The sequence below is a fragment of the Mirounga angustirostris genome, unplaced genomic scaffold, assembly GCF_029215605.1.
Source record: "Mirounga angustirostris isolate CCGP_5_RB_7025 unplaced genomic scaffold, mMirAng1.0.hap1 SCAF_13, whole genome shotgun sequence".
NCBI lineage: Eukaryota > Metazoa > Chordata > Mammalia > Carnivora > Phocidae > Mirounga > Mirounga angustirostris.
Window position 1 is genome coordinate 102,948,899 of NW_026991721.1, and position 14,929 is coordinate 102,963,827.

Here is a 14,929-nt window from a genome sequence, read left to right on the forward strand (position 1 = left end):
CTTGGTGGGTTTGGGGCATGACCATGTAAAGCTACTGCCCAGGCTGGCCTGGCCTACTCCAGATCAGGCCAAAATTCCTGGGGTCCTGCTGTGGGTCTTCCTTAGACATCACAACCGACCTGTGAGGACATGAGTCAGCTTTACCTTCCAGTGCATCTGGAATCCAGCCACGTTTCACCCTCTTCATGGTGAACACACGGATGCTCCCTACGGCTTACCTGTCTTCGCTGTGGGCCCAGTGCCTCACTCAGCACCTCTGCCCAAAGCCCCCCAGGGGCCCCGCCCCACTCACAGTGAAAGCCAAGTCCCTGATACGGCCTGCAAGGAAGATCCCACGCAACGTGATGCCTCGACACTCGGGCCTCGGCTCCACTCACTCCAGCCACGCTGGCCTTTCTCGCTTACTCGGACACACCGCCTTTGCTCTGGCCTCTGTGCCTTGGCTCACTCTGTCCCCACTGTCTGGAGCCCTCGCTCCCCACAGATCCTCATGGCTCACTTCTTCACCTCCTTTGTATCTGTGCTCCCAGGCCCCCTTCCTAGAGAGGCCTTCCCCGGCCATCCCACTTAGAACCTCCTCCTGCCCCCATCCTGTGTTAGTCGCATCTGCTGTATACTTTCTTATTTATTGTATTTATAGCCTATCACCCCTGACTGGATGCAAACGCACTGCGAGCTGGCATTTTGAATGCTGCTAGCGGCCTAGTGTCTAGGAGAGCATCTGGCATAGGGCCCGTCTCAGTGCATATTCGCTGAGTGAATAAGTGAACGAACGGCTCTTATTTTCTCTTCCCGGAACCAGGACCCGGGGTTGTTGTAATAAGTGTGCTCCTGATTCAGCCTCTGTGTCTGAGATCCTCGTCCCAACAGCGGGCCTTGCCCCTGGCCCTGGACGACTCGGGCTTGTTTTCCCTTGTCACCACCGTCCTTTTGTCCCATCCAGCACTGCAGCCTCTCAGGCAGTGGGGGCAGCCTTCTCCTCCTTCTAGCACTGTCTGCGGCTGCCTGCCCGGCTACCTGCACCGTCACTTGAGAGCATCTGTGTCCAGGGCTCCTCCCGTCCTCGCCGACTGTTCCTGCTCTCCACAATTCCGCAGGGCCTGCAGGAAGAACAGCCTGTCCGCTGTCGCCGTGCCCTGCAGGAACGGTCCTCCAGCCCTGGGGTTCTGTCATCACCCGTCTAAGTAATACGTGCAATTTGGGTACAACATATGGTCCCGTTTTCTTTTCACATTCAGATGAAGTGAGTGAGCCCCCATCTTTTCTACGGTAGAAGACGTCGCTTTCACCTCTGGGATGCCCTGTCCCAAGATAACAAGAATCTCAGGGTCTTACTCACTCCAAAGATTTACATCAAGGGAAAAAAACAACCACCCAGAATCTATATTCAGTCCGTCGGGGAGTCCCGGGTTGTTGTCACTGCCACATGGTGTCACTGTTGAAATGTGGGAAGCCGGCGAGTTGGTGATGCCCTGGCCTGCTAGCAGGCGAGCTGCAGGCAGCTGGTGTCGAGCGGTGACCTGCTATCACCGAGCCCGGCACATCCAGGAGCCCAGGCGGATCCCGGTATCCAGTGAACGGAGACGCTTCAGGGACGGGAGCTGTGGCTGCAGGCTCTGGGTGAAGGGCTGAGAAAGTCCTGCTCTCCGAGAGTCCCCCTGAGCTCTTGCCACGCACATCAATGTGGGATCCCAGTGGGGCGGCTCCGTGGGAGCTGGCTCATTAGTTCACACGCGCGCGCGCACACACACACACACACACGTGCACTCTCCCCCCACCCAGACCTAAGAGGTCTTCAGCAGAGTCCTGTGCTGTCTGGGATCAGGCTCTTCCCTAAACCCCCAGTTCTGATCTGAGAGTACAAGAAACCCTTCTCTTGCCTTGATCCAAAACATGCTCCACTCTGTATCTCAGAAAGAATGACATTTCTTTTAGAGAAAACAAAACAAAACAAAACAAAACACTATCACACACACAGTGTGGCCCATGTCTTAGGTACTTGCCTTACCCAATTAGATATGTATACTTTTTAGACTGCCCAATACTTCCTGGTCTTTTGTTTTTGCTGGGGATGTGGTAGGATAGGACAGAGCTTCACCTTGATGGAAAAAGAAACCCAAAGCGAGTAGAGTGCTTTACAAGAATGTGCTATGGGGAGAAAGAGCAAGGAAACTCAGCTGCTCACTCATTTATTCACTAACAATAAAAATAATCACAATGGTTACCATCCATGGAGTGACTAGTACGTGCCTGGTACTTTGGGGTACATTATCTCATTCAACCCTTATAACAATCCTGGAAGGGAAATATTATTAACAGGAAAGTAGAGATGAAAAATCTGAGATGCAGAGAAGCACAAAGCCAGAGATAATGCAGAAGAGCCAGGATTCACATTTAAGTCTTTCAGACTCTCAAGCCTGGCCTCTTTCCAATGTCCTACGCTCATTCTGTAGGAACTGAGTAGCTGCTGAGTGTCTCGGCCCATGACGGCTGGGGGATACATATATTATCGACGATTCCCAGACCCAACTACTACAGAGATGGCTCACCTACCACACAGAATCGTCCCATCCTTTCCATTCTGGGAGGGTGTGATTCAGTCAGTATCTCCTTTCCCTTTTGAAATTCTACTTCGACTCATTGTTTTAGAGCAGAATGAGAGTTTTCTGGTCTGCTTCTTCCTGTCCCAGATGCAGGAAAGGGGGGAGCATCCCAGCTACGTGGACTTCTGGAGCCCGAAGACCCTTGGAGATGCCGTGGAGCATGCAATTGTCCTTATTGGCAGGTAACTCCTGGGCCTCCAGTAAAGGTGAGGGTGTACTGGGGGACGGATGCCTCCCTTTTGATGTGTGATCAAAGCCCCAGGCCTAGGGATTGCAAGGTGCATTTCTTTTTCTCTCTTCGGAGTTTAAATGGACCCCTGTAATTGATAGGCACTGTAGTCACAAAATGAACTTGTGAATTGGAGAAAATAAAAGGCTGCTATCCTGGAAAACAGTGAGAACTTCTCCCATTTGGTGTTGCCTTATTCTCATAGTTGGTAACTTCGTAGGGTTTGGACTCTCACCCTACAGCAGTTTCCTTCCGACTCAGAAAAAGCCCCCAGGCTCTTGCTCTCTATCTGAGGTCATTAAAATGCTTGAATGAGCTTCCAAGTTCCTCTCTGTTTAAGAGAAACTGACGTAGAAGGTGCGTCTGGGACCAGCATCAAAATGCCCCAGGAATGATCTCAAAAGAGGAACATTTCGTTTTCCAATGACTTTTTCTTGGTTTGTCTTAAGGATTTCTCCACAGGAATTATTTGATTACATATTTGTGTTTTCGATGTGTCACAGCACATGCCAGAGGCGGGGTAGGGGGCATCTCCAAATGGGGAAAACGAAACCAAATTTCTTAACCCTCTAGGCTGGAATACTTACCATTAAAGATCTTTGTTTTCTTTTCTTTTCTGAAATGCAAGTAGGAAAATAAATGATAGAGAGTTTGAGGTTCTTAATCCTAGAGCTTTTACCTACACTAGGTGTTCCTTTTGCCCAATGATCTCAATTTTACTGAAAACGTAAAGGCATTAAGAACTTCACCTGACATGGAAGGACATCATCAATGCTATGGCAAAGACTCTGTCTCCATACTTAGTGACATGAATTGTATTCCTGTTCCTGACTCTACCAATGCATACACGTTGGTCTACCTCTATGTGAGGATAATGGTGTAGAACTCAAACATTTTTCATTTACTAAATGGATTTTACTTGACATATGTACTCATTAATTTTCCCAACAATATATAGGTCATACCATTAATACTGAATGTCAGGGGATGTCTTGCTTTGGAGACAGCAGGCTTGTCAGGTGTTTATTATTCATTTCTAAGGAGTTATTCTTCAATTTCTTCAATCAGCCGCTGTGAACTTTCCTTCTTGATTATGCTAGAAGGTAAAACAGAAATTTGTGGATTTGGTGTGAGGAATCAGACACTGGAGTCCAGAGTTTCTCTACTCTACTTTTTACAGTATGTTCAAAGGCAAATTGATGGCACAAAGTGGCTCGTTAGTACAGATGAGGACCGTCAGTGTTCCAATCTCTGGTTAAAATTCAAAGAACTAAAATATTTCAAAAAGGCAAGGGAGTCTATTCCAAAGTAATAAAAATAAATTCTCCTCTAAAGAATAAGAATGTTAAGTATGTGCGATGCTTACTGGAACTCTGGATGTGAGTCTATAAGCCTCGATCAGGCATCACAAACTCAAACGTCTCCAGGACCAGGCCAGTGACGTTAATCTTGGCTTGTGAGGACCGAGATGGTCTGCAGAGCACTCAGATTATTGGGAAGGGGCAGCTCTTGCTGGTTGTTTCCATGTGGAAATGGGGACCTGGCCTTGTCAGAGCTTTCGTCTCTTCAAGGGAAGCTCTCAGTCCAGATTTGTAAGAGAAAGTTCCCGTGCCCTTGACCTAGACTTTCATGGGCTGTTTTATTTCATCTTAGATATTATCTCTACATCTCAAACAGCTACCACCACGGGAACAATTTTGTCGGACATTTGGCCACGAGTCAATAATCCAAATTTCCCTAAGGGTAGCCAAAAGAAAGGGAATAGCACATCATTCAGTGATTTTATATATATTTATACATAATACATATAAATATAAAACATATATATATATATATATATAAAGACAAACTCTTTTTTTTTGTTAAAGATTTTATTTATTCATTTGACAGAGAGAGACAGCAAGAGAGGGAACACAAGCAGGGGGAGTGGGAGAGGGAGAAGGTGGCTTCCTGCTGAGCAGAGAGCCCGATGCGGGGCTTAATCCCAGGACCCTGGGATCACAACCCAAACCGAAGGCAGACGCCCAGCGACTGAGCCACCCAGGTGCCCCAACAAGACAAACTCTTAAAAACAATCTACACAATCTACACACATAACTAAATAATATTGTTTAAAAAATGAACCTTTTTATTAGCTAATTTACTCACTAATGCTGGATTAATATGTTTTAGGGATTATATCATTCAGGCAAAATCCAACGATCCACATACACTTTCTTGGCTAAGAAGTCTTTAGCTTTGGTTTCCCTGTGAGGGTTCTGGAGACCTTGAACTCACCACAGACATAGATGACACAAGGCTAAGTCTCAGCCCTTATTTTGGTACTTTTGGACTCAAGATCTCTTTAGTTGGAAAAGATCTTCTTTGGGCTTGCTTCTCTTTTGCCTTTGATCCCTCTGTAGTGGATAGACCTGTTTACAAAATATCCTCATTGATGTGAAGGCTCTCTTAAACGCAGTTAAATGCATTTGCTTGTATTTCTTGGTGAACCTTACCTACTGGCTCCAACTTCCTAACTCATATAAGCTTGAGTGAGTTAACCTCTTCATGCCTGAGTACTAATATGAGGATGCTCACACATTTCCAAGGCTCTTCACTATTCTGGCCAATGCACCATGTTATCTGATGTTCAGGGCCATCCTCTGGTTAGGGTTAATCCATTTCTATAGTTTGATGACCCTAGGCGAGGTGGAGATGTCTTCCTAACCCACTGTGGTTTACTCCTCTTCCTCCTCCTCCACATTCCCAGTGAATAGCTCCTCCATCCCTGTGTTAGGACCTACCAGCCTCTGTGGGATATGTCCGTGTTTAGTCTTAGAACTCCTCAAAAATAGGGACAGCACATTTATCTTATATTGCCAGTATGTCGTGTAGTTTCGACATGTATAGGCATGCGATGAATGAACAAATTCTCACATTAGTGTCCCTCATTTTATCAAACTTTTTTTTCTCTGAATACTTTTAAATTGCCTTTTGAAAAAAAAAAAACACTTCTTAATTTTGAAACAGTGGGTTTCTTCAAAGTATCTAAGATCTAACTCATGAAAAAAAATGGGTTGTACTGACAATTTGGTTCCTACTTGGGTTCCACACTATACATACATACATACATACATACATACATACATATATGTATGTGTCTCATCCATAGTTTTAGATGTTGATGACACTGATCAGGACAATACTGAAACCCAAATTCATAGACCTAACCAACTTGGCCCGTTTTTGTGTTTGGGTCCGAGTGACTAACTGCACTCCCAAACCAATGTTCTTTTACACACATTTCATGTCCAGTACAGTGTGGTTTATAGTTTGAGAACAGTTATATAAGTACAGAATAGGCTCCGGATATGACACATGGTGGTTATTCTTTAAAAAATTTAAGATGACCCAATTTTGAGCACAGTTAAGTGGTTTTTGGACAGATGAAGAATGCTTACATTTGCCTTAGGGATATTAACTAAGAAAAGATAACCAACTTTAGTTTAAATATCATTGAAATTACATTTAAAGGTGCCTCAGCCAATTCATCCCATGTAGAAAAACCTCCTAAAAGGAATATTGTATTGTAGCTCTTACGTTATTTAGCTTTATGTACTTAACAAATATATAGAAAGATGCATATTCAAGATTCCAAGAGTGGAACCTCAACTTACATAACTTTACACTGTTAAAAAAAAGGGGGGGGGTTCATTTAACAATGGTTTGCTTTGTGATCATGATGCAGAATCAATTAGATTGTAAGTCTCTTCCCACCAAATTCTAGACCCAGAACCTAAAATTCTGAATTGCTCTTGCCTGGTTCAACTGACCTGAAAGTCCTGTAATTATCACATTAAACAGAATTAGAAAGGCCTGGATTCACAATTTAAATCTTTTGGATTTGTGTCTTTATCAGGAAGTAGATTATTTTAATTTACTGGTCAAAAGAGGCAGCTAAGAAACAGAGGTAGAAACACTATTTTACTGTTTTGGAGGCAACCACATGGGTAGGCAAGGGAAGCTTTGACTGTAATCAGCACTAGTCATTATCTTGGTCACTGGTCCTCTATACAGGGGATAGTCTTTTATGTGCCAGTATGGAAAGGACTGGCTGTCTGATGATATTTAACCACTGGGATTGCTGAGAAGTAATTTGTCAGCATGCATATCCTCAGGAATCAACTCTCAACTCCTAGCCACCCTGATCACTGTTTCTCAACCAATGGGGAAGATTCTACTCAGGCAGTTTTTTGGCATCTATGGGTCAGACTTTTGTAAGAGGGAGATATCTTCTGGAGATGGGGGTTTTCCTGGGGCTGTCACTGCAGGAGAAAGAGACCAAAGCTGGGTAAAAAGGAAAAGCAGTCTGGCATTCACCACTTCCCTCTGAATTCTCACGAAGAATATGGGCTCCTTCTGAGGTCTAATGTCCAACAGTCCCTGGAGGAGCCTGCCTTCTTTCTCAGGATTAGGATGAGAAGATGGGACTTGGCTTCCTCCTCTGGGGTGTTCAGAGACTACTCTGTGAAAACAGCTTGGCCAGATGAAAGATTGTTCTTTGGAGGACTCAGAGGGAAGTGGTTAATAACTTGCCCCTACAAAAAGTAGAAATCTATAAATATTTCCATTTAAATAAATATGTCTCCTGCACTCTACCATAACTTGTATTTAGGTAATTCAATTTAATTAAAATTAAAGATATTCAAAAGCTATTCCTTTCTCTCAAAAGCCTTATAGAAAGATGAGATCACATACCCATACAGGCTTTTATTTAAGCATATTCTCAAAGTGGCTCTTAGTAACATCCCTGAACTTTTACCCTAGTGTCCTGTTAATGGGTGATGTCAGGGATTCTGGCCTTCAAGGACATGATTCTGGCCTTGGCCATGCTCGTTATTGATTCTGTAGTGAGTCAGGTTCAATTTTGATTTAGGATGAAGCCATTTCCTTTGATGAGGTGAATGAACTCTTCCTGGATCACTGTTGATATTCATTATCTGGCAGGAGTTAGTCACAGAAGTTAAATTGGATTCTTAGAAAAAAACAGGTCTAAAAAGAGGAACATACTGCCCAAACTCGTGGAGAGAAAGGGAATGTGATAGTGAAAGTCTCCTTTTAACAAAAGAAAAAGATCCTCTCATCCCTAGGTTATCACATCTCTCTTCATCTGCCTGAAATCTTACTTCCCATTTCTCTCCTGTTCCCCTGGTCTCCTCCCTGCCCATGCTCTGCCTGAACTCCACCCACACGCCTTTCAGACCCCACCTTGGCATTTGTCCAACAAACTGGTAAGGAGCTCTGGTTTCCCCCCTCATCTAGAGAGCTCTTCTCTTTGATGAAGGGCTGTGATTTCGAAATCAGACAGAAGTGGGTTTAAATCCCAGATCTGATTCTCCCTAAACTTGTGATATTCCACACATTTTAAAATCACTCCAGGCTTCAGTTTTACCATTGGGTAAAATGGGGTTAATAACACATGTTACCTACACAGACTGGCAGGTAAGTCCCCAGTCACATACTGATATGTGAATATCCTGCCTTTTTCTCCCAATGTTCCGCTTTGCTCATGAAGTGTTTTCTAGTTCTCTACTGACATTGTCTTAACCGCCTTCTGTGTGGCTGTAGGAATTAGTCTCAGAACTCCTTTGACACTAACACTGTGCAGGTGGCTGTGGTACCGTGGAAAGGGCCCTGGCTTCCGTGGCTCCTGCTCTGGTCAGTATTCCTGGCTCTGCCATGTCCTAGCTACACTCTGAGTGAGTCTTTCACCTTCCTCACCCTAAATAGAGCGCACAGAGTCCTTGGATTATTGATTAGGTAAGGTAATTTTTTATTGAAGGCTTAATCTGTGCCAGGTCCTGTCCTAAATTCTTTACGTGCATTTATCTCATCAAAACCACCCTAAGATAGCTACCATTATTCTCTCTGTACGTCTGGACAGGGAAACTGAGGCTCAGAGAGGTGCAGGCATTTGCAGGAGGTAGAGGTGGGATGTGGGCTGTGGGGACCAAGGCAGGCCTTCCCAAAGTGTGCCATTTTGGCATGTTGATTATTTTAAATAAAAATTACTTAAGAAACAGCCAGTGTTAAGAATACTCAGACCCTCCTCTGTCCCCCTGAAGGCAGGAAATAAATCTGCCACGTAAAAGGTATCTTCTCTGTACCAGGAGGTGAAGAGACATCCTTTTCACCAGAGATGGAAAATTTAGAGCTGTATAAACAACCAACCCTTATTGCCTTTTTACTAATTTACTACCACAGCCCAAATCCTGTTTAGAATTCCTTACTAATTCAAACTCCCAAAGTTAAGGTTTTTTGTTTTGTTTTGTTTTTTGTTCTGTCAATTCCTCACAGATTTATTGTCTCTTTGTCTCAAAAGTATAAACACTGCCTGCCTGGGTCATTTCTTTAGGTCTCAATGTCATAATTGGGCCTCTGTGTGCACGTAATAAAGCTTCGCGTTTTTTTCTCCTCTTCATCTGTCTCATGTAAATTTAATTCTTCATCCAGTTGGAAGACCTTGAGGGTAGAGAATTTTTTCCTTTCAGAGGCCAAGCACGCCACTCACAGAAGGGCTTTCTATTCGCTCAAGTGTGACACCAGAGGAAGGCTGGGACATCGCCATCCACTCAGCAACGCTGAGGTGCTTCATGTGTGTACTTCATCTCCCCGGTGAGACTGTAAGCTTCTTCAGAGCATATGGTGTGTTTTTGATTTGCTCTCTTTTCCCCAGTACGTGGCAGCGTATTGCATTCTAACAGGCATTTAATAAATGTCCTATTGATTTACATGTGTAGCGGTAGCATTCCCTTCTCCTGAGGGCTTTCCTGAAGCTTCTCACGGTAGCAGTGGTTTAGTTGTCAACATAAGAATAACACAGGAATGACAATAATGTAATAGTTAAGAGTTTCTGAGCACTTACTTTGTACTTGCAAGTCTATGTGGATTATCCGATTTACCCCTCTTGGCAATCCTAGAAATCACATGCTATCATCAACCTGTGTTACAGGTGAGGAAACTGAGACTTGGAGCAACTTTGTGATCTGCCTAATGTCTCGGAGCTAAGAAGGGTGGAGGTCAGAAGCCCGGATTTGAAACTAGGAGTCCGCTTCTGGAGCTGGACCTCTTGACTTCTTAAAAATTGGCCTTAGATGACCTAACCACCTTCTCATTTCTTATTTTACAATTCTTCGTTACCAGAATTCTTTCTGTAAATTTTTTTTTTTTTTTTTTTTTTGAGAGAGAGAATGAGAGATAGCACGAGAGGGAAGAGGATCAGAGGGAGAAGCAGACTCCCCGCTGAGCAGGGAGCCTGATGCGAGCCTCGATCCAGGGACTCCGGGATCATGACCTGAGCCGAAGGCAGTCACTTAACCAACTGAGCCACCCAGGCGCCCTGTAAATTTTTTTATTGTGGTAAAGTATGCATGATGTAAAACTTACCATTTTAACTATTTTTGAGTGTAGGGTTCCGTGGCATCAAGTACAATCACACTGTTGTGCAACCATCACCACCATCCATCTCCAGAACTCTTCATCTTCCCAGACTGAGACTCTGCACCCATTAAACAATAGCTCCTCATTGCCCCCTTCCTCCCCCGTAGTCTGAAAATGTTTTCTTCCAAAGTGTGTATTTGACCATTTCAATTCTTGAGGACTAGTTTGAGAATTTCTATGATGGAAGTCTTGGCAAATTCCCCCGATGACTGTCTCTCTCAGCTTGGTGCTAGAGCCTTGTGACCTTGTTTTCTATCTAATATCAGCAAGCCTGGGGGCAGAAAGGTCTTTGGTTGACAGATGGCTTCTTCTGTTTGAATCAGTCCTTTTCCGGATTTTCTCATTTCAGGCCTTGTTCATTTTTCTTTTCTCACAGCCACAACCCCATGACGTGGGCCCAGAGTTCTGAGTCACTAGCTTTACTTACGTCAAAGAGAGATACAATGACAAAGGAAAACTGCTGTAATTATTATTTGCCATAAGGTGTGTGCTGACTTGCTGGGTGAGGGGGCATTCTCGTATTTTGGGCGTAAAATTTTCAGCATCACCCATAGCTCAGTCACAGATAGAGTTGAAACAGTCTGGCTAGAAGTATGAGAAATAATCCATCTGTATATATGAGGGGAAGTGACAGACTCTGTTCCTATTGTCCTTTCTCAGACATGCCTCTTCAGGTTGTGGATGGCATGACATTATTCATCTTGGCAAGGCCAGTTTATGAAACAGACACAGGGCAGAGCCAGAAGATCACAGTGGTTTAATGCTGTACTCCAGCCAACGTCCTTGTGAGAGCCACTTAAAGTCACCACGTCTTTAAAATAGAGCCAATGTCCACAGCAGTGACAGTGCCTATGTAAAATGAGATTATTTTGCATAATGTCTATGTGGATACAGATATAATTATAGATAATGTTAGTTTTCATCTTCAGTTTCCAGGTTGATACAGACAATCTTTTTGATTCTTCCCTTCTCAGTGCGTATATCCCTTGAAATTCACTTTTTCTCCATCTTCCCAACCTTCTGGCCTTTACGTCTGCTCTCGCATATGATATAAATCTTATGCCCTTTATATCTAGTTTTACTGAGCAAGATTCTTTTTTTTTTCAATGTTTTTAAACAATTCTATCATTCCACGAAGGCTTCCTTGACAAACCTAAAAGGAACTTGATAATTTTTTTCATTTAGCTCTCTTACAATTTACCTTTATAGGACCCAGGTTTATGTCATTTAAAACACTTTTTACTGAATGATCATATATGGAAAAATGCCATAACTATGCAGCTCACTAAATCTCATCTGAACATACCCACAGAACGAGAGCAGAGACTAAAGAAACAAAATATTATAGTAACTTCTAGGAGCACAGATGAGTTTTGTTTATCTTGAAACTTTATATAGATAGAATCACACCATTTACATTCTTTTGCTTAAAATATATATTTTTTTCCCGACAATTTGAAGTTGGGATCCAAATAAGATTAAAATTGATTGTTATGCCATTTACGTCTTTTATATGTATCCTGTTCATCTCTTATTTTTCTTTGAATTTTTTTTTGAAGATTTTATTTATTTATTTGACAGAGAGAGACACAGCGAGAGAGGGAACACAAGCAGGGAGAGTGGGGGAGGGAGAAGCAGGCTTCCCGTGGAGCAGGGAGCCCTGATGTGGGGCTCGATCCCAGGACCCTGGGATCATGACCTGAGCCGAAGGCAGATGCTTAATGACTGAGCCACCCAGGTGCCCTTTCTTTGAATTTTTAAAAAAAGAAACTAAGATGCTAATCCTGTAGAGTCTCCTGTAGTCTGATTTTGCTAATTGTGTCCCTTTTTAGATATGTGCCTGTCAATTTCCTGCAAATTGATGGTCTGATATAGAGGCTTCATCAGATTCAGGAGGCATATAAAGTCTGGCCTCACTATTTGTGGTGTCATCAGCCACTGGAAAACCACTAACTGGCTCCTGGATGAGGATATGGAAGCACATTAAGTGATTTGGCCCAAGTGCTCCAGGCAGAGCCGAGGTCTCCAGGAATCTACTCCCATGCACTCTACACCACAGACTAGCACTGAATACTTGCTGTGATTTCTGAGTGTAATTCAAGTATATTTTTAGTTACTGGTAACTCAAGTATCTGACTCTTGCTTTCGTGTTTCATCTGGAAGGTATGGGCCATGTTCTTTATATTGCTTCTACAGTGCACAACATTATTTACCATGGCAGTGGTTGTGTGTGTGTTGGGAAGGAAGAAGTTTACTCTGCCCTTCAAGATTCTTCTAGCTGGACTAAGAATTAAAGTGATAGGAGACAGATTTAACAGTAGAAAATCAAACAAAAGTTTAATAACATGTATACCCCCTGTATATATAGATTTTCTGGGAGAGATCCAGGACTGGTTCCTGAAATAGCTGAAGCTATCTCCTTAAATATCATCTCCAGCTAAAAGATGCTGGGAGTAGGGGAATCGGTTATGGGAGTTTAGAAGGCAAAGCACAGTAAACAAGAGTAAGGTTGTTATGCAGATTTAAGTCTATGCCTTCTCTACTGATAATAGTTTCTAGAGATTTAGAGTCATCTCCCTCTTCCTGGTACTGAGGGAGACATCCTTACAAATGGAGATTTCCATTACACATTTAAATGTCTCTTACGAAAAGGTAACTTCTATGGGGTTTTCAGAGCTTCTCCTGTGTCTGCTGCTTCTTTTAAAAATAGCCAGCTTAGACTAATCAATACGCTGAAAATGCCTATCTTGGGATGGCAACATTTGCTCTCCTACATGTGAAAACGGAATAAAAAGACCTACTTTTTATGACATTTTTCTTTTAGAAGAATGGTGTCAATTACATTCAGTTACATATGTGTTTAATAAGCACATAGTGTGTACTTAGCAAAATGAAAGTATAAATAAAAACAAGGATAAAATAACATCTCTGCCATTAAAGAGCTTCCCATCTTTTTCACAGAATCTTATGTCCGAGAGGAACTACTCACATATATATGGTTAATGGAAAAAAGAACTAGTTTCTGAGTCTGAGGACAGGGATTAACACTTCACCTGTGTTGTTTTCTGGCCCTGTGACTGGGCGGGCAGTTTAATGACTATGTGTTTTAGTTTTCTCATCTATAAGAACTGGGCCTGTCCCACAGAGTGGTTATGAGTTTAGATGAAATAGTGATTGTAAAGAGCATTATAGTAATACTTTCATATCATCTCTGCTTGGATATTATAAGAATGGGAGAACCCATTACTTCTATAATTATGATAACACTTTCCTTTGAATGAACACAAATCTCCCTTCCTGTAACTTCCACTCGTTGATTCTGGTCAGTCTCTCCCAGTATGAGTATAAATCAGTCTTTCTGCACAGTGTAAATGTAAATCTTTCTCATGTTAGTCCTTCAGACACATGAAGACCACTATCATCACATTTCTATTGTGCAGGAAAATCATCCCCAACTCATTCAATCATTCTCCCCATGTCAGGGTTCTAAACTAATGATTTTTTTTTAACATAGAATACATCAGAATCACCTGGGAATTCTTAACAAGCATGCGTTTTGAAAAAGCTCTCCAGTTGATTTTTAAATTCTTAATTCCCTTAGTATCTTAAGTTATTTCTGAAACTTTTCACACTTGCCAGTACCCTCCTTAGAATATGATTCACTAATCCAAACAAACACTACAAGTATTTGTGGACCAGTTGAAGTAGTTAGGGTTTGGTAACTGTTGTAGCAAACAAATCAAAAGATGGGGAAGGATTAAACACAATGGAAGTTGATGTCTTGCTAACAGGAGTTTAAAGAGGACTTTCCTGATTGGTGGGTGGCTCTCTTCCAAGCATTGATTTAGGATGCCAGACTTATTACCTCCTATAGTTCCACTACTTTTGAATCATGACCTTAGGGGTCATTATGCTCACTACATCAAGTTAGGGAAAAAAAAAAAGCATGAAGCATATGGACCTAGCCTGGAGTAGTGTGCATCACTTTGGTTCATAAAATCACATGACCACACCTAATTGTAAAGCAGTGTACCTAGGAACAAGACAGACTGAGGTTGGGAGACACCTAGCCAGTCAGCACGACTACTGTATATATGTTATGACTACTTCTTCTGACATTAGGCATACCACCTGTTAAGGAGGTCACAAGGATTTAAACTGTCTGGAAGACAGAAAATACCTTAAAGTTAAAAGACAAGTACAGAGCGGAAGACAATGTTTATAACATCTCTGGATGTTCGAGGTAGCTTTGTCATGCTATTAACTCACTGAAGTAATGGTCAGTTAAATGTTTTTGGTTGTTTTCAGAAGACATGCCAAGTCAGGTTTCCCCCTATTAGATAATCACTCATTTGTTTTTTTTAAAACCTCTTCCTAGGACTTTGTATTTACATCGTGTTAGTCGAGGTCCACCAAGCTACTATGCAATAGATCACAAAGCTTGGCGGTAGTCATACATTTAGTAAGAAATTCTTTCTCTTTAGCAGAGACATCATGTTCAGAGAAAAGGTACAGCCTGTGTCATCCAATTAAATTTATATTATATAATACTGATTTCTACTTCGTGCTTATATTTTTTCTAGGCACTCTGCTAAATATTTCACCTGCATTTAGTTTT